The sequence below is a fragment of the Schistocerca gregaria genome, chromosome 5, assembly GCF_023897955.1.
Source record: "Schistocerca gregaria isolate iqSchGreg1 chromosome 5, iqSchGreg1.2, whole genome shotgun sequence".
NCBI lineage: Eukaryota > Metazoa > Arthropoda > Insecta > Orthoptera > Acrididae > Schistocerca > Schistocerca gregaria.
The window spans coordinates 415,081,109-415,104,434 of NC_064924.1; the positions used below are offsets into that span (position 1 = coordinate 415,081,109).

General features: G+C 41.7%; 1 long non-coding RNA gene across 1 annotated transcript; it reads left to right on the plus strand.

Annotated features, from left to right (window-relative positions):
- The first annotated feature begins 348 nt into the window (after positions 1 to 348).
- Positions 349 to 23,085, plus strand: LOC126272396 (uncharacterized). Its single transcript, XR_007549219.1, has 3 exons — positions 349 to 1,409; positions 1,570 to 1,734; positions 22,458 to 23,085. It is a non-coding gene; the product is annotated as an uncharacterized LOC126272396 (long non-coding RNA).
- Positions 23,086 to 23,326: the final 241 nt, after the last annotated feature.

The following is a 23,326-nucleotide window of genomic DNA, read 5'->3' on the forward strand; positions in this document are numbered from 1 at the left end:
AAATAAATTATGAGTGTAAAGAAATGAGTTTACTAGAATCTACTCTGTCTTTAAATTTCTTATGTGAACAGCATTAAAATACATTGCCTGACAAAAAATGAGAGACCTAGACGACATGGTCGGCTGTCAATGTAACGCCACGCAAGTACACACCATCAGTGGGTATATAAATGATTAATATTGCAATACACTGTGACAGGTAAAACGGCCACAAGAGCGCACTGGTGTTGATCGTTTCTGGTGTTGTTACCGGGCCTAGTAGGGTATATAAACGTCGTGAACAGCGCCAGAATTTCAGTGATCACTGTGAAGGAAACAGGGATGCCGTGTTCACGTCTGAGACGGCGTTATCACTCCTAACGGAGTTTTAAAGGGAACTCACTGTGTGTCTGTTTGGCCAGCTTGTCGGATCGTTCAGTATTCAGAAGTGTAAGGCATTCTGAGAGTAGGCCGCGGATTAGAGGCAGCGTCGTTGATTAGTACTCAAAGCGTCCTGGGTCCCGTGTTAAAACCCGCCACCGCCTCAGTTTTGTTTAATAACAAGCATTGGCGGCCGAAGACTTCCAGCATAAGAAGTCACCCCTCATTATTCCAACGGCCTTGTCAAAGACAGCGGAAAAGCGGACAGAGGTTCAGGTGGGAAACTGCCCTAAAGGCGGAAGAATAGCAATGATCAGTGGCATGAGGATGCATTAGCAGGCAATGGAAACCATAGCATTAAAGACACATAACGTGTATCCACATGACATGTGGTCTGTAATTAAAAAATTACAATTACATGAGACACATCTTCCGGAAGACGAAAACCGAATTTTGGAAACTTTTTCGCTATTGCGTTTACATGTTAAGACTTGAATGGGATTTGCTAACCTAGTTAAATGGCGCCTGGAAAACAGCTGTTACAGTTTATGATTAATCGCTTGGTTGTAGGATTAAAGGGACCAGACTGCTACGGTCATCGGTCCAGCACAATCGCTATTTCTCTTCAACTACACGAGGCGTAAACAGTTTCAGTCTAACATTTCTACTTATCCTTCACTGTACAAAAAGCCAACCCGTTCATATTAGCCGAAAATTTTTAAAAACAAGACGAACATTGACAGCCCAAGCACGTTTCAAAACCGGCTGCATTTACATGGGAGCGAAAATAGACTGCAAATTGGAAAACCGGTTAGCAGAAACGGATTTCCACAATAGATTTTGGAATGTTTACATGACCACCCAGGCGCGGTATTCGGAAATAGGTTTACCAAATCAGGTTTCGGGAGCCCCATATAACTGGGGTGAGTGTGTGACATCTCGATCGATACGATAACAAATACAACACGGTCGGTGGAAGTATTCTAAAGACAGTGAAGTAGTGAATTTTACTTCCGCTTGTTGGAAGACTACTGAACAGTAATTCGCAGGTAGGGAATGTCGTTCAACATTGAAGCACAAAAAAAGTTGAAGTTTTATGGAAACTCATAGCATAATTTTGTTTCTATCATTCAGTAATACCTTACAACCGATTATATAATAAACTAATAGTGGCATCTCAATTCTTTATGCTTAATGAATTTCTTCCAGCCGATCGTATACTGACGAAGAAGCAATCCATCATGGACTAGAAGAGGAATAATTAGCAGTGAAGTGAACAACATAGTGTAACACCACAATAGGCGACGTGTGTGGTGGACAACGACTTTCTTGCAGCCGTTGGAGGTGTCCAATGCAGCAGAAGTGCAATAAATGGTGAGTGAGCAGCTTTCCGCTTCACTTTGCTAAAAATAAGATTGGAGAGGAATGATAATTTGTGAACTGTAATCCGCGAATAGAAACAACAGGCCACTTGCTACCCTTTACAATGACTATCGTGAGTTTAGGAGATGTTAGTGTGTAGGACAATTCAACTAGGGCTGTTATGGCAGTTCTAAATGATTATATTGAATGTTTGGATTTTTACTAAGGTAGAATTTTTGTTTAACGGTATCGGACTCACTGGTACCGAAACACAACAAACCAAGACGAAAAAGACGTCTCCTGGATAGATCGTTAATGCGTTGTAGCACTGAAACTGCGTATTTGTGCATCAAGCAAGTATAAATACGAAATTCACTAAGTACGGCACGATAGCTTCGGAAACTGTGAAATCGAGATGGCGCAGTGCTTTTGTTTCACTATCTGTTAACAGGAAGCGTGATATCCATAGCCCGTCAGAACACACAATCAGAGCACATTACGTTTATGCATTCAGCCAGTCACGATCATCACATTTTCAATGAGCGAACACGCAAACGACAAAAAAAAGTTAAGCATGAAACATGAATAAAGTAGAAAATGTACAGTTCCAAGCAAAGTATCAAGTAAAGCGATGCTGTAACATACCTTTAATGTTTAGGAAATTGAAGCTGCCCGTTTCCGCGAAAGGCACGGAATTGGAGTCGCTAGTCGTGTTTGCAACATTCTTCGCAAAGAACTATTGTATCACAGTTCCTCCGGGCGGGTAAAGTTCAATCGCTTCAACAACAAAAAAAGGGTGTAATATTTCTTTCTGGCGATGTTCACGACGGAACATATGCTCAGCTAGGTAATCCGAGAATGTTTGGTCTTTCTGCCATATCTTGAGGGGGCTTCTCTCCACGTTCTGTGTGTGAACGGAGCGATCTTTCGGACCTACAAAGTTCAGACAATGGTTCACTTTAGGGTGCTGAAAACCTTCAGTACCTAGAGTGCTGTATGAACTGAAGCAGTCGCTAACAATCATCGACCCAGAGAAGATGTTTTTTTTTTTTTTTTTTGTTATTCTGAACAACACTTCCTTGCTCCAAAACTCAGCGGGCTCAAGGAAACATTTTTTCGACTCTCGCTGAATTCCACCGAACACCAAATTTCCTACGTTTTCATGGCCTTTGTTGTGTTTCCTTTTCCCAAATTTCGCATGGTCCGTTTCAACGAGGAGTCCTTGCCCCCTTAATTGTTGCGAACTGTTTATCGCCCGTTCGATACACGCTTTACGACAGAAGGCAGCCCATTAGTCAGACAGAGACCCTCATGGCGCAGAAGTCGGAGATTTTTCGGTCCGTCATTCGCGAATCATCGAAGCAAGTATCATTCCGGACACTTAGATTGAATGTGCACTGCACATTGACCATACGACTACCCTTCCGCACCTTCCGTCGCGCCGGCAACGAAACGAATCCTCGTCCAACAAGAAATGTTTGCAAGGTACATGGCATTTGGGGCAAGCCATTGCTCCACACTGTGCTCCACCCACTGTGGCCACAGTTCGGCTTTAATCAATTTATGAAAAGCAACTTCATCGAGAAGGAAGCTGCGAGACTACATCTTGAAACCAGAACTACGACTAGACAAATGAACGTCGCGTTCGAATGGTGCAACACTTCGTAATACGTCACAGTGCTCGATACGGTATCGACAATGTTCGAACGTAGTGCCACACTTGACTCGTCCAGAACAACCGGTAGGAATGTGTTACGACGTAGTCACAACAATTCTGTTCAAAAATAGACATCTGCGTGAAACAGAAAATTTATAGTTTAGATTATAATGAATAGTTGCGTATATAAACTGAAGTCATGTTCTTACTTCTCTGCCTATCCACGCTATACTCACGAAAATAGCCGATTATTCATGACACAAGGTTATACATTTCACTGCAGTGCCACAAGCTAACGATAAATAAATTATGAATAATCCGCCTCGATTGCGAAAATTTCCGGTGTTTACCCAGGTTTCAACGTGGATAACCACGCCTTCTTCAGAACAAAATAAAAAACAGCTTGCCTAAATGGGCATAGTCAATTTCTAAAATGAACACCCACAACGGCAGGTCCCCATAAAATTTATTAACATTACACGGTACATCCGTACCAAGTCAATAACACTACTTAACTGTGTGTGCTGCCTCGCCCCAGCCAACGTGCGATGGGTCACAGGCTCTCCACTGCACTATTTTGTTCTGAAGAAGGCGTGGTTATCCACGTTGAAACCTGGGTAAACACCGGGAATTTTCGCAATCGAGGCGGATTATTCATAATTTATTTAGATAATTACGATTGCTGACGCGCTACAATGCTGAAAGTTCTAACGATAAATCTGTCACCACAATCTGTTTTTGTTCTTTTTTTCATATTGGTAGGTTTCGCCCACTAATAAACAATTAGTGACGTTGGAACGTAACCTATGCTACAGTCGAGATCAGTCTGTCACCACGACCAGATTTTCTGCTTTCTCTTTCGTTGGCTTCGCCAATTCACAACCACAAAGATCCATTTCAACCTAACCTAGACATATGGCTACGCTAAAGGTCAGTCTGTCACCACAACCAAGTTTTTGTTGATTTCGCCAAATCACAACCAGACTTTTGCATTCGATTCTAACCTAGCCCTCTGGCTACGATACAGATTAGTAGCACTGTGCGGAATTGCTGCCTATAACTTCACGTAACTAGCCCTGTTACTAGCAGACAGATCTGCTAGTATTTTTCTCTTCAGGACATATACCCACTAGGCTAACGATATGCCTTAAGAACTTTATCCCACTGCATCTACAGTGTGATTTTTCAAACTTGACTGTTTCTCCACGCGGCAATAATCTTTGTAACACTTCTCCTATCAACTGGACATGTTCCTCCTACGATCTTGACTCCATTAAAATATTGCCAACATAGACAAATACCTTTTGTAATAATTCCTTTCCCATTGCCAAATCCACGGCTCATATACACTCTGCCACCGACACGTTCAATTCGAACGGCATTCTTTAAATTGATAGGACCTCCCATCAAATAAAAATCTTGTATATTTGCCAGATTCCCGTGCTAAGTTGACCTGCCAGTAACCAGACGTCAAACCGATGAACTTAAATACTTTACCCTACGGATATGTTCCATCGGTATCGGTCTCTCGCGTTCGATTCCTATCATGTTATTCACCGTCCATGCTCCCACCACCAACCAACACTAACAGAATATCTCAATTAGGTTTCTTTACGACCAATATAGGATTACTGTGTGGACTATCCGACCTGTCTGTTATCCCCCAGTTGAATGTTCGATTTATTTCAGCTCTGTCCATGATCACTCAAGGCTAGAGGGTAAGGACAATTAAAAATATTTCATTACTTTTAATTTTTAGTCAACATTCAAACAGCAATTTTTCTAGGCTTCCCGCTGAAAGCCAATTCATTCCTCATGAACACCGTTTTTAGTTCACTTCTTTGCTCTTCGGTCAAACCGGCAGAAGCCGTGCACTTTACGTCTCTTTGCTTTACATGGACATTCCAGCTATTCAAATTTTCTTCATTCCAGCCTTTTTCATCACTTTACTTAAGCGTTATTCATTTGTGTTCTCTTTTATGCACGTTCTTTCCGTAAGTAAATTCAAAGTTACGCCATGCGTCTTTAATCAGTCCATCCGCAATAATACCGGTAAGCTTATATCTGATATAGATGTTGGAAATTTATATCTGGTATATGGAATGACAGAAAAACCTCTTCTTCTACCCTTTTAACTTTCGTCCCTGTTAATCCTACGACTTGCGTATTGGTTGCGAGGAAGGATGGACAATTCCAACTATGTTTGTTTCTTTTCGAGATTTTCTTTGATAGTAAAGTAACTTGGCTACCAGTATGTTTAATAAAATCTGCTAAATGATAGTTAACTACACCTTGTAGTACAAGTGTTGACTCCTTTTGTACCTTCCTTCCTTCCTTTTCCAACATCAATTCTTCACGTAATAATTGTTGGTCGCTTTTTGTTACTGATACCTTTATTCCCCCTTGACGGTCCGGCCATCGGAAAGAGTTGAAGATTTTCAGTCACATCTTCATTAATAATTCGTCTGTGAGACTACACATTGTTCTCGTTACTAACATGTTCTCTATTGGTTTCGTTACAGCGTCCTAATTCCGATTGTCATCCTGAAGAGAATTGTTCCTATTATGGTTTTCCTATGGATTCTTTTCGTTTAAGTTCCTTTGATTATGAGAGTGGAAAGATTATGATAATTGTTATTTTAAGAGCCCAGTCCGTTCCGATTCTACCTATCTGCTCTACCTCGACCGCTTGATCGGTGATTATTGCTATTACTATAATTATTCCCTCTATCATATTCTTCAATCCTAAAAATTCCATTGTCTTTCTTAGGAGCATAAACATTATAAACTTAAACACTGTTTTAAACCCTTGTCTCAGTTTTACCCCTCGATTTATGTAAATGATCCTTCTAGTCTAACAAATCTAACAGAGGTTGGGCTTGTACCCTCATTCCTCCTGATAAATGGTCTCGAACTCTGTATGGTAAGCTCTTGATCAGTATTTCAACTAAATGTACCTCATTAATAGGTTCACCCATATACAATGCTTGGTTAGACTGTACACCCAACTTTATGTATGCCTTCTCTGACTAAATAATTCCATCCTCAACCTTGTTTGATCATTTGAAGACCATTATGTTTCCTTAAACTTACTTACGAAATCTTCGGCCGTAATAAATTTCACCGAATTCAACACTGTCCATTGATAAATGTCTTCCTCTAAATGACTTATTAAAAATCTTACATATCGAGTATCATGACAAGAAGAAGGTAAAGCTCCTTAAAACTTTTTTACGAAAATTACAGACGGCACCGATCCCCTTGGCTAAAATTTCCGGAAATGATTAACTTACATTTTTAACAGTAAAGTCCATTCTTCTACCAAATGACACAAAATGTTGTCCTTCTTACATAATTTGACACATTTAGTGTCCGTCTTACTGATTGCCTGCGTTGATCATCACTCATTAAACTTACTGTACTCCCATTACATAGAGTGAATGTAGATTGCTCTCCAGTGTTTAACTGCGATCTACTTTATGCATTAACATTCTCCCGTGGAAAACTGACCTCAGGCATTTTAACGACTACTTCCGTTACATTTCTTGTTACCCATTCTTGCTTTTTAATTGGTTTTTCAAACATCTCTCCCTTCGCCGCTTGTACCTTGTTCTCACCACTGCAGTCAGGCTTCGAAATTTTTCGATGACCTCCTCTGAATATTTTTACGACTGATCATTAACACCTTTAACCATTAAACTAATAGTTTATTGGTGTTCTTCCCGAACCACTTCGAATTCCATAGGACGTATAGCCAGATCATCCAAAACTTTTTATACTGCTCCCACTATGTTATTACATTCCCCACATCTTTGATTTAACGTATTAAACTCTGTTATTAAATTTTCATTAACCTCTTTAACATCCTTTTTTTAAATTCTTTTGACCGTCTGTCAATGCTTCCCTTAATTTATCCTGACCCTCTCATTTCTTTCGGTGAATTATCCTCTCCCTCCCGCATTTCCTGCTTCAAATTATACTGATTCTCTTTCATTTCCTTTAACCCACATTTCATTTTCTGTTTACTACCTTTCCCTTCCTTCATTAACTCGACTAATAACTGCTTCATGTCCTCTGGCGTGATTGTGAATTAATTACTTGATATCCGCTAGTGACCAATTTATTATTTCTATAAAGGTTACTCTGTCTTCCCGTATACTGGTGGTACACGCTTTCAAATATCTACTGACTTCACTCGATAGTCAAAATGATACTATCTCTTTACACAAAGATGCACAAGAATCTACGCCTGCTATTCTACAACTGAGGAAGAACACACCAAACACATACAAGAATGCAAAATTTTTAGTTTACTTAAGGTTTTCCTTCTGTGCCTCCTCCTTAGTCTCGACTCGCCCGTTAGATGCCGAAGCAGATAATGTAATTACAGACGAAGCCTGTTCCTAGAACAGAAATAATAGTAATTTTTCAGAGTAGCTAAGGATCACTAATACCAACACACACATCAGATCGCTCTTTAACGTGAGTCACAGACCGTAAATGCACTCGCATTTCTATTGAGCTTTTAGTAAAATCACAGTGAAAGTTCATATATTTTGATACCGTCTTACTTACGCGTACTGTCTTCGCTAAAAATCCTAAATATGTTTCAAATGTATGAATTTTGACAGATAGTCAGCGATCGTTTCTACGGCAACCGTTGACAGTAACATAAACAACGTCTCCGTCTTTATGTTACGAAACAACGTTCGTAAACTTACAACTTTAAAACAAAATTAAAACCATTCCTTCGTAATTTCTGTACTTTTATAAAAAGATAGCTCATTCTTACATCCTTGTAAACACAAATTGTAGCCCTAATTATTTTATTATAATTTTATCAATTAAATGATCTTAAAGTGAAAATTCTTTAACCCGTAAATATTTCGGATTACCTATCTTACGTTCATTTGTCACGCATGAATATCTGACTTTGACAACTCTTTTCTACGTATTAATATTGCACAGTTTAAGACCTTGCTTGTTTCTGTCATAATGAATTATTTGTCTCAAAAAGCAATTATTTAGTAATTCAGCGCTATCCGATTGCTGCAATCCTTTACCAAAATAGACACTTTCAGTCATAGTTCTAAAATTGCCGAAAATTCCCGCCGGCACAATGAATCGATACAATCGTCCGATTAATTAAAATCGATAGTTTACCACATCAGCTCAAGTTAGCGAACAACCAGCAACTAAATAACTAAATGGAGTCCTTCCGACCCTCTACATACAAATTTTGTTCTCTCATTGCTCTTTGATAGTAACTTAACTTTCCTCGAGCATAAAACAGTAGCTGAACCACTTAGTTCGGAAAAGTTCGGTGCTACCATTATTCCTTAAAAATTATCAATGAGCAACATATAGCCGTCGATCGTTCTTCAAGCGGCCAGCTGGTGCACGATGGTCTCTGACCCCAGCGCTGTGATTGTGTCTCTGGACTGGCGGATGATCTTTTCCGCCACCACCTGGACAATTTCGAAGCCAAGTGCTCTACCAACTCAGCTACCCAAGTAGGACTCACGACCTGTTCCCACAATTTCACTTCCGCCAGTACCTCGCCTACTACCTTCCAATCTGCCAGGAAGTTTCATATCAGCGCACACTCCGCTGCAGAGCGAAAATTTCATTCATGATGTACATTACTATCAGAAAATTAAAAAAATTTACATGTTCCTTTTTCCATATTTTGTTTGTTTCGTGCTGTTTCAATAGAGTGAAACGAACCCTAAAGACATTACATCGCCAAAACGTGCAAACTCATTCAGTCCCAGCACAAATTTCAGACGATTTAATAACGATGTCACCTTGTCCCCCTCTTTCGTGTTATAGGATTAAGTTCTGTTGTTATGTCCAAGCTGTATCACACCCTCGAAAATCGCGATATGGAAATGAAGGAACCATAAATTTCTTGCAAATAAGAGTAACAACAAAGTCAAACGAAAGAGTCGAGACACACTGTATGGTTTCTGTTACACTGTAGATTACAGGACAGTTTATTTACGATTCTCTTGTAACTTACGGATAGGCCTACTTACTGAACAGTGTCATTTTCCTATAATAACAAAAAACTGCCAACAAACGTCAGAAGACCTGATCTTTTGCAGAAAGACGTCATATGTCTACCCAACAACGCGAAATTTTGTTCGCTATATACACACTCCATTTTGCTGAATGTGGTACGTATGGAACCTGTTTGGAACGTAACAGTTAAATTATTTAACGTACCGCATGTGTCACTACACCTGTAGTTGAAGTGTAAAGCGTACAGACGTAATAATATGATATCATAAAGCAATAATACTGTTTCGAGCAATAATACTGTTTCGCGACAGGGAAGGAACCAAATCCACAATTTTTGCTACGTCTGACCCACAAACGCCAAGAATCTTCAACATATTCGCCTTTAAACAGTTTTTGATGTTGCTGAGCAACAATCATTAAATATCTTTTTAAATGAACATAACGCCATTTGACTGTATTGACGTTCATTTAATTACGACACAGATTTCGGTCTTTTATGCCATTTTCAAGTGATTGCTAAAAGCAAGAATTGCATACAATAAGGCTACTAAAATTTCAAAAGATGTAAAGTGTCATAAACAGTGAATGCAAATTAGTGTATAATTACAAAATATATACTTACAGTTTATATCATTAACATATATTGCAGGACATCAAAGTCCAAATTGGTGATAAATGAAGAAAAATATTCGCTCCCCACGAAATGCCAGATGTAAAACCGTCATCTCGAAAAGCGATCAGTAAATAATAGTGGGAGAACGTCATATATAATAAAAACAGATTTGTTGTATGTCAACCGGGGACCTAGAAACCACGGAGAGGCTCCGTCCCTGCCGCAGCCTCAGTGGTCCACAACCCCACGATGCTCACCGCAGTCCACTTCACCCCTCTGCCGCCAGATGAGTGTAACCCCTATGTCTGCGTGGTAGAGTAATGGTGGTGTACGCGTACGTGGAGAACTTGTTTGCGCAGCAATCGCCGACATAGTGTAGCTGAGGTGGAATAAGGGGAACAAGCCCGCATTCGCTGAGGCAGATGGAAAAACGCCTAAAAACCATCCACCACAGACTGGCCGGCTCACTGGACCTCGACACAAGTCCGCCTGGCGGTTTCGTGCCGTGGACCAGACGCTCCTTCCTACTCCGGAAAGCCGTGCGTTAGACCGCTTTTTCTTTTTCTTTTTTTTTTAATCTCATTTTCTTCTATATTGTTCGTTGGATTTGTTCGTGGCGGACGTCCGATGACACCCGTTCAGGTTCTTTGTTGATCCTTTCACTCAGTTTTTTATTTCAGAGAGTAGCTAACCCTCTGATCGAGCACGCTGAGCTACCGTGCCGGCTATAAATTTTCACTCCAGGGAAGATTTGAACCAAGGACTTCTCGTTCCGCAGCCGCTCACGCTAATCACGGGACCATGGCGCTCCTGCAACCGCTCGGCTAACCAGGCAGGCTGAAACATATTTACTTTGGTATATAAAAGACGAACACATGTCCTTGAGTCGTAATCAAAGAGTATGGGTAGTATAACAGCTGAATACTAGAATGACAAATGTCAAAACATAGGACTATTAATATTAATATCTTCAGACTACATATAATTATCTTTGGGGTGGCACTGTGTACTATCATCTTTTCAATAACCATGTAAACAACAAATTGCCAACAACTGTAAGTGTACCCACATTAGGGGTGTGCAACTGAAGTGTAAAAGGAACAAAACGAAATAAAATTCAAACACAATTAATCACAAAAGAATATAGTAAGTCCCACGGATAACAAAAATACCAAAGTTAACAATATGAGTTAAACCTGAGAGCGGAGGGGTGGTGCATGGGTGGTTGGAAGGGATATATGTATGCTCGAGAGGTGGGTATATGTAAGGGATATTGATGGGGGGCTGGATAAAATGACAGTAGGGATATGAGAGTAAATTTGGCTAAATATTAAAACAAGAAAAATCAAAATGAGAGTGTAGATGTGGGATAAAGTTGGATGGTGAATGGGGGCGAGGGGCAAGAAACTGAAGAGTATCTATCCACAGGCGAGTGGTTGAAGGCTCCAAAATTGGGTGAGACTGTGAAACATACTGACAAACAAACCATTATGGATTGGTGGGGGAGGTGGGTGTCTGCGTGGGGAAGAATGGTAATCCATACATTAGGTTGGTATAGTCATGCTGGCAGATTGGAGAGCTGGGGATAAATGAATAGGAGAGAGTCCAGAAGATATGGGAGGGGAGGAGGGAGATGTTGGAGGTGGTAGGAGTGTGGGATGGGTAGGGGGATCCAAAGTGAATAGAAAACGGGAGACTGCAGTCACAGTGCAATATTTATGAAGTATAGTGAAATTATGAAAATACATAGTAGTCATACAATGCTTATGGAAATGTAAAAATGCATTACACTTGCATAGAATAGAATAGTTGTCCCTTAGTAGCCTTAATGAAAGCTACTTTGTTGATGTGTACAGTCTATCTTAATCACAATAGATACAGATTTTATTTAATACAATAATGTTAACTAAGGACTGTATGATGACAGAATTTCCAGCTCATTCAGATAACCTTGACTTGACTATGTATATAAAACTTGTTGCATGTTTGGATTGTGAATATAAGAGTAATACTGGACTGTAAGGGTAGGAAATGTGTAAGGTGTCAGGCAAATCCAACACCTTCCATGAAAACCCTGACATAGTAAGCAAATCTAGTAGTATGTCACATAGCTCCGAATAAATCGTGACATGAAATTCACGAAAGTAATACAAGTAACGAGTGAGCAAATGGAATGCCACAGACTAACACAAGAATGCCTAAATGCATGTCGTACCTTCCCACCGTGAGGCAGACGCAGTTCCGACGGGAGAAACGAGGACAGAAGCCGAGAGCAGAATCGTGTTAAGCTAGAAGGCCCTACGATAAGGGACGGACGGGCCAGCCTACCTGTACGACTACCACCCGCACGTTTTAGCGTGAGACTTTTTCGCGTCTCAGGTACGTCAAGGACCACCCCCAGCCCATGTTAAAAGCTAGAGCCCTCCAGAAAAGCAGTATAGATCTTACGATATCACAAAAAGTGCCACTACCACCCGCAAGTTTTAGCGTGAGACTTTATCGTGTGTCTGTTACATTAGGACAATCCTCCAGCCCATGTTAAAAGATAGTGCCCTCCAGAAGAACAGTATAGATCTTACGATAACGCTAAAAGGACCACACCAGCTGCTGGTTTTAGCGTGAGACTTTTTAGCGTCTCTGTTACGTTGCAAACATTAAAAACATTGCCCCACCACGAAAAATATAACGTTTCTCATTGGATAGACAGAATTTTTGTAGGCGGAGCTTAAGGTTAACATTGAGACCCTGATTGGTCAGATGAAAACATAGCCAGATAGTTTTTTTAAACTAACTTCGGTAAATTGTAGTAAGGAGAAGTTAGAGGAGAGTTGGTTCCGAGACGACGAGCTGGATGGCTACTGCGCCGGCCGCTGCCGCCCTGACGCTGCTTAAACACCGACAAGGTAATGAACGCACGCGATGCCGCATTTTTGAGAGCATAAGGCTTCACTCAGAACTGCAGAAGTCTCATCTGTTACACCCCCTTTTTGCGTAATACTAGTGTCGATCGTTAATTAAAACTCATGGTGTTCACATTTGCCACTTGAAGTAAAGATCTGAAACGCGATGATTTTTTTTTTATATATATAGTTATTGAGAAGCCACATCAGCCACTGTAATTTACGACAGGTTAGATTAGTAATTAAAGATAATTGAGGGTCACTGTAGACCATTTTGATAGTTTTCTCTTTTGTGAAACTTAATTTAAACATAGATTATTGATGTGATATGGCATAGGCCATCCTTCGATCTTGGAAACCCATTCAGGGAATATTCGTTCACATTTTTGTTGAACGCAGTTGGTTTTTACCATCCTGTATTAAAACATTTCCTTTTATCTATACTGCAATTTATAAACGATGTTTTGTGAGTAGAATAAAATTTCCAATGGTAAACTTAACTGCTATTTCGACGTTATTTTACCAGCTAACTAAAAATAGGAAAGCCTTGAACCCTTTCCACTAAATTTAGTTAGTATTAAGATTCTTTTACAGGGAGTGCAGTGGAGCTGACGCTGACATCATTTAGTATTTGGTTATATCATCGCTAGTCTCACTGAACTCTTCTGAATTCTACATGTCATGTGTGGTCTGGCGTCTCCTTACCAGCAACAGGTCCCAGGTTCAAACTAGTCAATTCCCTAAAAAACACGCTCAGAGCGTCGTTGCGCGAAAGTGGTAGGGAGACACGATATAGTACAAACAGACACCACCATGAATGTTTAGAAATGTAGTATTAGAAGTACACTCCTGGAAATTGAAATAAGAACACCGTGAATTCATTGTCCCAGGAAGGGGAAACTTTATTGACACATTCCTGGGGTCAGGTACATCACATGATCACACTGACAGAACCACAGGCACATAGACACAGGCAACAGAGCATGCACAATGTCGGCACTAGTACAGTGTATATCCACCTTTCGCAGCAATGCAGGCTGCTATTCTCCCATGGAGACGATCGTAGATATGCTGGATGTAGTCCTGTGGAACGGCTTGCCGTGCCATTTCCACCTGGCGCCTCAGTTGGACCAGCGTTCATGCTGGACGTGCAGACCGCATGAGACGACGCTGCATCCAGTCCCAAACATGCTCAATGGGGGAAAGATCCGGAGATCTTGCTGGCCAGGTTAGTTGACTTACACCTTCTAGAGCACGTTGGGTGGCACGGGATACATGCGGACGTGCATTGTCCTGTTGGAACAGCAAGTTCCCTTGCCGGTTTAGGAATTGTAGAACCATGGGTTCGATGACGGTTTGGATGTACCGTGCACTATTCAGTGTCCCCTCGACGATCACCAGAGGTGTACGGCCAGTGTAGGAGATCGCTCCCCACACCATGATGCCGGATGTTGGCCCTGTGTGCCTCGGTCGTATGCAGTCCTGATTGTGGCGCTCACCTGCACGGCGCCAAACACGCATACGACCATCACTGGCACCAAGGCAGAAGCGACTCTCATCGTTGAAGACGACACGTCTCCATTCGTCCCTCCATTCACGCCTGTCGCGACACCACTGGAGGCGGGCTGCACGATGTTGGGGCGTGAGCGGAAGACGGCCTAACGGTGTGCGGGACCGTAGCCCAGCTTCATGGAGACCGTTGCGAATGGTCCTCGCCGATACCCCAGGAGCAACAGTGTCCCTAATTTGCTGGGAAGTGGCGGTGCGGTCCCCTACGGCACTGCGTAGGATCCTACGGTCTTGGCGTGCATCTGTGCGTCGCTGCGGTCCGGTCCCAGGTCGACGGGCACGTGCACCTTCCGCCGACCACTGGCGACAACATCGATGTACTGTAGAGACCTCACGCCCCACGTGTTGAGCTATTCGGATGTACGTCCACCCGGCCTCCCGCATGCCACTATACGCCCTCGCTCAAAGTCCGTCAACTGCACATACGGTTCACGTCCACGCTGTCGCGGCATGCTACCAGTGTTAAAGATTGCGATGGAGCTCCGTATGCCACGGCAAACTGGCTGACACTGACGGTGCGGCGCTGCACAAATGCTGCGCAGCTAGCGCCATTCGACGGCCAACACCGCGGTTCCTGGTGTGTCCGCTGTGCCGTGCGTGTGATCATTGCTTGTACAGCCCTCTCGCAGTGTCCGGAGCAAGTATGGTGGGTCTGACACACCGGTGTCAATGTGTTCTTTTTTCCATTTCCAGGAGTGTAGGTGCTACAGGATGGGGGGTTAAAATGTGTGGTGAGTAGTAAAGGCAGGGAGCAAAGGGGGGCAGGGGGCCGGGGAGGGGGGAATAGGGAATAAGGGGCTGTAACTGCACTACAACAGTGCAGCAGCCATATGTTACGCAATATATAAATAAGATATGTGATATCTGTGATATGCATGCAGAAATGTAATAACGCATTATAAATTCCATAGTCTGTAGTAACTGCTGCTTAGTGGGAAAATACTTAAAAAAACAAATCTGGTTCAAGTAAGCAGTGATATATCAGTACACATGTACATCGTATCTCATTAGTAATGAACATAAAAGCATGGAACATTGTAGATATGGTGTGACTCAAAGAAGATGTAATGTTCATGTTGCCAATAACAGAGGCACCAAAATAGACGCATTTGTTCACACACGCCCCAGTGTAGCATCCAATATATGTGATATTCATACAACTCATGTACTTTTTTTTCTTTTTTGTAACAGTGTTACATTAGTTCATAATACCTTCATTACGTCTATTGATACGGGGAAACTGTGGTGAATATAGAAGTAAAATGACTCATACTACTTCTTATTGTAACAAACAGCAAGACAGTTAAATACTGTGGGTGTGATGCAAATATACAGGCGCAATATATTAGAAAATGTTACAAAATTTGGGTAAAAGAATTATTTGAATTTGGGGCTTTTGAGAAGAAGAATTCTGACATATCATTCCATTCTTTTTTTTCACGTATGTTCACATCAGTACGCTGCAATGTAGTCATCATGTACTTTAACACGACTGAATACAACAGTGAATAATGTTCATCATATCTTATTTACAATAGATGCACAGAAATATGCTAGCTGATGGGAAATGCTGATACCTCTATCGTGTACATTCAACATTAACGGCCATTTTATAATTTAGTTATATGCAGTCCCATGATTTTATGTATCCTCAGTGTACTGCACATAGAAGTTTAATTGAAGGCTTTGGCAAAAAGGTGGAAAACAGGAAAAGAAGGCGAAACCAGTAGCAATTAATTACTAGCGCTAATAGTCAAACTTACTGTAACAACTAAAATAGGCCTACATAGTACAGAGAATTATAGAGAATATTTTATTTTATAGAAGCATTCACCACCACATAAGCGGGAAAGACCTTACATAAACTTACTTGTGTAACGATAGAGGTGGAATATTACTGTTAACAGTTACATAGTAAGAAGCAAGGCAAGGGAGGAAATGGTAACGAAAGTAGTACAAACAAATATATGTATCTCTGGCAGACCTTGTAAAATTTATCTATTGGTAACCTATACATTAAATCCTTATGGCCATAAAAGCCAATCAACAGCTCTAAATTTAGAAAAAAAACATTTCAGCAGACAAACTACTAAAAACCCTACAGCAAGTATGTGAAATTTTCCAAGGACATCCTACTTCTGAGGTCTTGTTGGTCATTCAGAACTGTATCAGGGGCCTTCGAAAAAACGTTATACATTTCTATTTCATCTAAAATATTCATCTTTTTACTTTTAGGTAACACATGTAGTATGTCAATAGATTGTTCAATGTTTGAAGTATCATGATCAAAGTCCCTCAGATGTTTACTGAATTTGGATGTGTTGCTTTCAATCTTTCATCTTTTATATACCAAAGTAAACCTGTTTTTATTAAATATGACGAGCTCCCGTTATTATTTACTGGTGTTTTTACAAGATGATTTTAGCTCTGGCATTTCGCGAAGAGCGAAAATTTTTCTTAATTTATGGTCAATTTGGAGCTTGATGTCTTGCAATGTATGGTAATGACATAAACTGAAAGTACATCTAATGTAATCACACACTAATTTACATTCACTGTTTAAGACATTTTACATTTTTTGAAATTTTACATCGGCCGGCCGATGTGGCCGTGCGGTTACAGGTGCTTCAGTTTGGAACCGCGTGACCGCTACGGTCGCAGGTTCGAATCCTGCATCGGGCATGGATGTGTATGATGTCCTTTGGTTAGTTAAGTTTAAGTAGTTCTAAGTTCTAGGGGACTGATGACCACAGATGTTAAGTCCCATAGTGCTCAGAGCCATTTGAACCAGCCAAATTTTAGATCGTCTTACTGTATGTAATTTTTGCTTTTAGCAATCACTTGAAAATGGCATAAAAGATCGAAACCTTGGTCGTAATTGAATAAACAACAATATAGTCAAATGGCGGTGTGCTCATCAAAAAAATTATAAAAATATTCGCCTTTGAAGCAAAAGTAATTACATTTACAAAAGTATTCGTCTAGCAGGACGAGGTGTCAGAATGGGCCATTAACGGTACGCTCCATAAAATTCTTTTTACGTGTCAAGGAAAGTGCCTATCGCAGTAAGAAGAGACAGCAACAAAAATGTAGGCTTTTCATCCTGAAATATGTATTTCTACTCTCGCTATCAGCGAAGCAAATTGCGGTTATGCACATATTTGGAAGTATTTCTTCATGAATAAGTTGAACCTTATGTCACTGAATCAGTGAAATTCGGCTGTTTTTACAGTTATTTCACGATAATTCATGCCCTTTAATAATTTAGTAATCCATAGAAGGCAGAAATATAAACATTATTTTCTTAATTAAGTAGAAAGACAAATAAAGCTTTCATTATCCTTATGACACATGTCACACTCTGCTTTATCTGTGCTTGGAGCGCTAGTATGGTAACAACTTTCACACCATAGAGTGTCACAACTGAATATATCAGACCTACACTGTGGTAGCAATGTCGTTGTTTCATTCGCATCAATTTAAGATGTTTTACAACCCAGCCTAACCACATCTACAACGAAACCGAAACTATTTACGAAACCGTAGCTCTATTTATTTCTGTACTGTTTGTTAATTTGCGTGTGCGCGTAACGAAAAAGTCACGTTGCAGATGGCTGAATAGATCAGGTCTGCCGTGCTTGCTGGGTCGGCTAACTAAATGACATGTGCTGTGCTCAGGCTGTGAAACAAAAGCACATCACACAGCACAGTCTCGATTTCACAGTTTCTTCTCGTTTTGTTGTGCTATAGCGCCTGAAAGCCCGATACCTATATATAAAAATTTAATCGTTAGTAAGAGAGTTCCAACTATTTGTTCAGTAATAATTTTAGTTCTGATAATTTAACTCTTGTGAGCCGATCGTTCGGAGGCTTAACACCCCCTGTTGTTGTAACTGTCATACTGTGGCCATAAAGAGTGCGATCTGACTGTGTTTGATTAATCCAGCTTTGTTCAGCACTTAAGTTCCGACACTCCTGGCATGTCCTTCCGCGAAGAGAACTCAGCGCTAATTCATGCAGCAATCATAAAAAGGAGGTTTCAGCTATACGCTCAATTGAAAAGAAAAGTCAACAGTTAGTCATATACTCAGTGACTGTGAAAGAAAACGCAGAACTGCTGAACACAAATATTCCGTATTTATTGTGAAAATGCATTTACAGTCACCGTGCTCTGTCATAACAGCTATCTAACGTTCTTTGAACGGAAAGTAATCATTGTTAACTTCAGTAGGCCTATTATGGGGTTTTATCTTGGCCTGGTGCAAATAAAAGAATTACGTCAGTCTGTAACAAACACAAAACGAAGGCTAGGTGTAAAAGGTTTTAATAAAGTCTTTTGGCATGGCGACAGCTTCTGTAGTCCCTATGCTGTCTGACTCGCTGTTTTCTCGCATTATCCGCTCACGTTTGCTTCGTCCAGATACTAAGTTCTCCGTGTTGTGATGTTGCGAGGCGGCTCATATAACAGATTTTCCACAAACACTGAATAACAAGATTTTTCCACACTTGCACCCCTTGTCCCATCATTTAGCAAACATGTTCAATAAATTAACTTAGTACCACCTTTTAAGAACACTTTGCTCCGGAGTAAAAATTCGAATGTTGATTCTGAAAACGAATATTGAACTTTGTTAAACAACTAGCTTAAACTGTGACAACAACGATCTTGGGAAATCGCTATTCAGCTGAACAATCAAGGTTATCACATTGGCCCTTAGCCAGGAACCAGTTCGACTTGGACTAAGTCAGTTGTTTGAGACATCAAGTTAATGAATAATGATATCAAACAGCAAATTAATTATCTTAAATGGCAAATTAAAAAGAAAACTGATGATAAATACAAATTAAATCGCGTGGAGCATCAAGTCAAAGAAATGGTCTAGAAATTTCGTGAAAGGAACTCGCCGGTATATGCAGAGGAAAACAGGATAGATGACGTAACGAAGATATGATAGAGAAATCCAACTTGAAATAATAAGCTGAAGCATTAAAATCTAAGCAAGAACAAGATAGCGCACACAGTAAAACAGCACTCAATCAGGTGCAAGACAAAATCAATGAACAAAATGAAGCGATCGTGGTAGTAAAGAGTGGTTTTTTACAGCATAAACAATCACTTACTAAAATGTTTGGTAGAAAACAAGACAACACACTTACCTGGACATATAATGTGAACACGTGGAGCAACCCGCTTTAGATGAACGTATTCCAGAAGAAAAAAGAAATCAAAAATTCGGTACAAGAGAAATGTCACGTTATGCTTAGTGCAAAGCTAAACTTGATTGTTGGTACCAGCACACACACCCGCTAATTTCACGAGTTCAAACTGAGTAAAGGATTGCTTCCCGTTGCTTTCATGTGCCAATTCAATGTGCTATCTCAACATTGCATTAAAAGAAATCTGTGCGAGAAATTTGAAACACAGTGCAAACACGTGGGGAAGGAGAGTAGCTGATAATTAACGTCATTTGAGGTTCTCTTTTTGGATAAATTTTGGTTTGCCGAATAACTGTCAAGTCAAAATTATTGATGCCGCCACCGTGCAGCCCAGTGATGGTACAACTCGAGAAATTTTACAGATATATTGAGGACATTATGTATAGTTAGAAGAACCTGCCAAACACACAAACCTCAGGGATTCTTATATAACGATTACCATTGCCTGATCGTGGGAGATTAGCTTTCGCAAGATACAAAGACAGTGATAATGAATATGTTAATGTAAATTAAACTGAAGCTCTCGACACCGAAGGAAAGTGTCATGAGAGCTATCATTATGATGTAAGAAACAAAGACCTTGAAACACCGTGAGATGTGCATCGTAGTGAACAGAACCCTGGGACATCGAACCATTAGAATAATCGAAATGAACGAAGAAAGTATGACGACTGCAGGCGAAAATAGGATGTAAATGTAAATGTGCGCGTGGCTAGGGTCTCCCATAGGATGTACCGGTCGCCTGGTGCAAGTCTTTTTAGTTGATGCCACTTCGATGACTTGCGTGTCGGTAAGGAAGAAATGATGATGAACACAACATAACACCTAGTCCCCGAGCAGAGAAAATCTCCGACGCGGCCGGGAACTGAACCCAAGCATTCTACCGGCCTGGACTTTTTTTTTTTTTTTTAATTTCGAGGTGGAGAGTTGAGTGGACAGTTTTGAGCCAGTGGAGACAGGGTGGGCAAGTTTCGAAACCCGAGGCCTGGCCACAATGTCTCCCCCTTCCCATTCCTGAACCGCTCCCCTCTTCATATTTTTTTTGTTAACTGGAGATTAAGTAAACAAAATATCTTTAGTTGTACAGGCACAAATATAAAAGAAAGGCCACCAAACCGGCGGAAACTACATGAGGCATTACACTCTAACACGGCGAGCAAAAGTCTTTATTAATAAGGTGTGGAAAAAAAGATAATAACAGTGCTACTGAAGGAAGCTAAGAGGTGTGTGAGCCCGTAGACAAAGACGGAAGAAGGTGCGGGGGTATGATGAGACTTGCAGGCATCCACATGCTCGGCAAATGGGGCATGTAGGCAGAGTGGTCAGCGGTCAACATGCGAGCCTGCCCACAGTGTCTCCAGCACCACTATCGCACAAAAGCACCCGAAAGGAGGGCAGAAGCCAAGGAGGATGGGACAGTAGATTTGGGGGGGAATGGTCAGCGTGCTCTGGTACAGTGGATGAAAGAACGGGGGACATGTCCATGAGCCTACTTCGCTGTGGGTTACGATATAAACATCTAGTGCGGAGAGTCTCGGGGGGAGGGGAGAGTGTAGTCCGTGTTTGCCATCATCCAGTTGAGTGGGGGTGACGTACACATCGCGCGAAGGTATTAGCGAAGGAGGCGTAGGAGTGTGGTCGGTTTGTAAGTACTGCCAGAAGTCAAGGGGTGATTTATAGCCATCATTATACAAGTAAGTGATCGTCCAGCCCTTGACTAACACAATCGCTTGATTTTTGGTGTCAGGGAAATAAGTATCGTCAGGATAAATAAAAGTCCGTAGGTCAATCGAATCCGGCGGAATGCAGAGGTAACAGGCAATGAGCCGGCCGGAGTGGCCGAGCGGTTCTAGGCACTACAGTCCGGAACCGCGCGACCGCTACGGTCGCAGATTCGAATCCTGCCTCGGGCGTGGATTTGTGTGATGTCCTTAGGTTAATTAGGTTTAAGTAGTTCTAAGTTCTAAGGGACTGATGACCTCAGAAGTTAAGTCCCATATTGCTGAGGGCCATTTGAACCACCGCAGTGTGGAGTCTGTACACAGCTGGCAGTGCAATTAAATCACAACATTCTCCTGTGATTGTTTGTATATTAACTGAGCCACCTGGAGGTATCTGTTCTGGGCATAAATACTAGGCAGTCGGGAGTCGTGCCAAACATTTTATGGTCTGCATTAAGCAGAGTTAGGGCTTGGTAATGTGCTGTGGTCACTCCCGGTGTCGATTTGTGGATGGGTATAATAATTCCAGTGACGAAGGATGGCAGTACGGTGTTCCCCATCGTCAACAGTTCATGGAACGCTGTCGTGCACTGTGATGCCATTAGCGCAAGAAAAGCGCGATTAAATTCTATCGGCAACCAGTCGACATCAGGTGACTTATTCAGAGCACCTTTGTTGATTGAATTGTGGCCTTCGTCGCAAGTAACCGGGTCTCTCAGCTCGTTCGTCTCGTCATCGGCAAGGGTGCGAGTTATGTGTAGTTACCCAAAATCCTCATTGCAATTGTTGGCATGTTGTGCGGTAGTGGTCTACAAAGGCGTTGACGAATTCGGTCTGGCAAGTGATGTGCTGGGCGTGACAGGTGTAGATCTCGGTGTCATCGGAGTTGCCTGCCGGAGATCATATGATGAATGGTGGGGTGTCCTGTTCCACTGAATCTTGACGTCGGGTCCGCATCATCGCCCCCTGCAGTTCATGGCGTGTCAATATTACAGTTTGTGTCTTAATTCTACTCCGTTCCTTTTGGGTTTCAGGAGTGGGCGGCTGGGCATCCAGGTCGCGGAGAACGGAGTAGAAATAGTTGGTAGTGTGCCAGCGCCACGCAACTACTTCCTTGCCACACTGAATCAAGGTACGTTGAACGTCAAGTATGGCACATTCCAGCCACCAAGTCAAGGTTCTGCAGTACGTAGGTAAGCGATTTTCACGTGTGGCCCATGTTGCGGAAACGGATTGAAGACATTGAGGATCATGAAAATGGCAAGTGTTTAGCTTCCGCGGTGCATGAGTGCACCAGACAACTTGGTGCAGGAGGAGGATGTTGCAGATGTAGGCAAAGTGGTCCGAAAAGGCCAAGGGCCAAAGTTCTGCAGCTTGGTGTGCAGATGTGCGCTTCTGAGAGACTCAAATCCTGTCAAGGCGGCTCATTGAGTGACTCATCTGGTAAGTATGTCCAGGTGCATCATCCTGCTGAACTTCCCAAGTGTCATGGATCAACAGATCACGGACAACAAGGCACAACTGTTGACAGGTGTTGTAGTGGGGCATTTGACCCATAGGATGCAGGACACAATTAAAATCACCCCCAAGCAAGTAACAGTGACAGTGCCCAAGAAACAAAGGGGTGATTTCTTCTGAATAGATGTTTGCCATGCACCGCCTGACAGCATTATCGATGGTGTAACTAGGCCTCCATCTGCAGTAACTCCATTCTCAGAGTGTGGTTTGGGCCATTCTAGACATCGTCACTCCATGCCATCGAGGGCAGTGGAGGACGTCTTGGAAGCAGTCGTAGTGGTGCAGTCCATTTGTTCAGGTGCACCTGGGTGAGCCAGCAGAGTAGCCACTGGCACAGCCAGAGCCGGCGTTGCATTGTCATCATTCTTTTCATCATGCAGCTTCT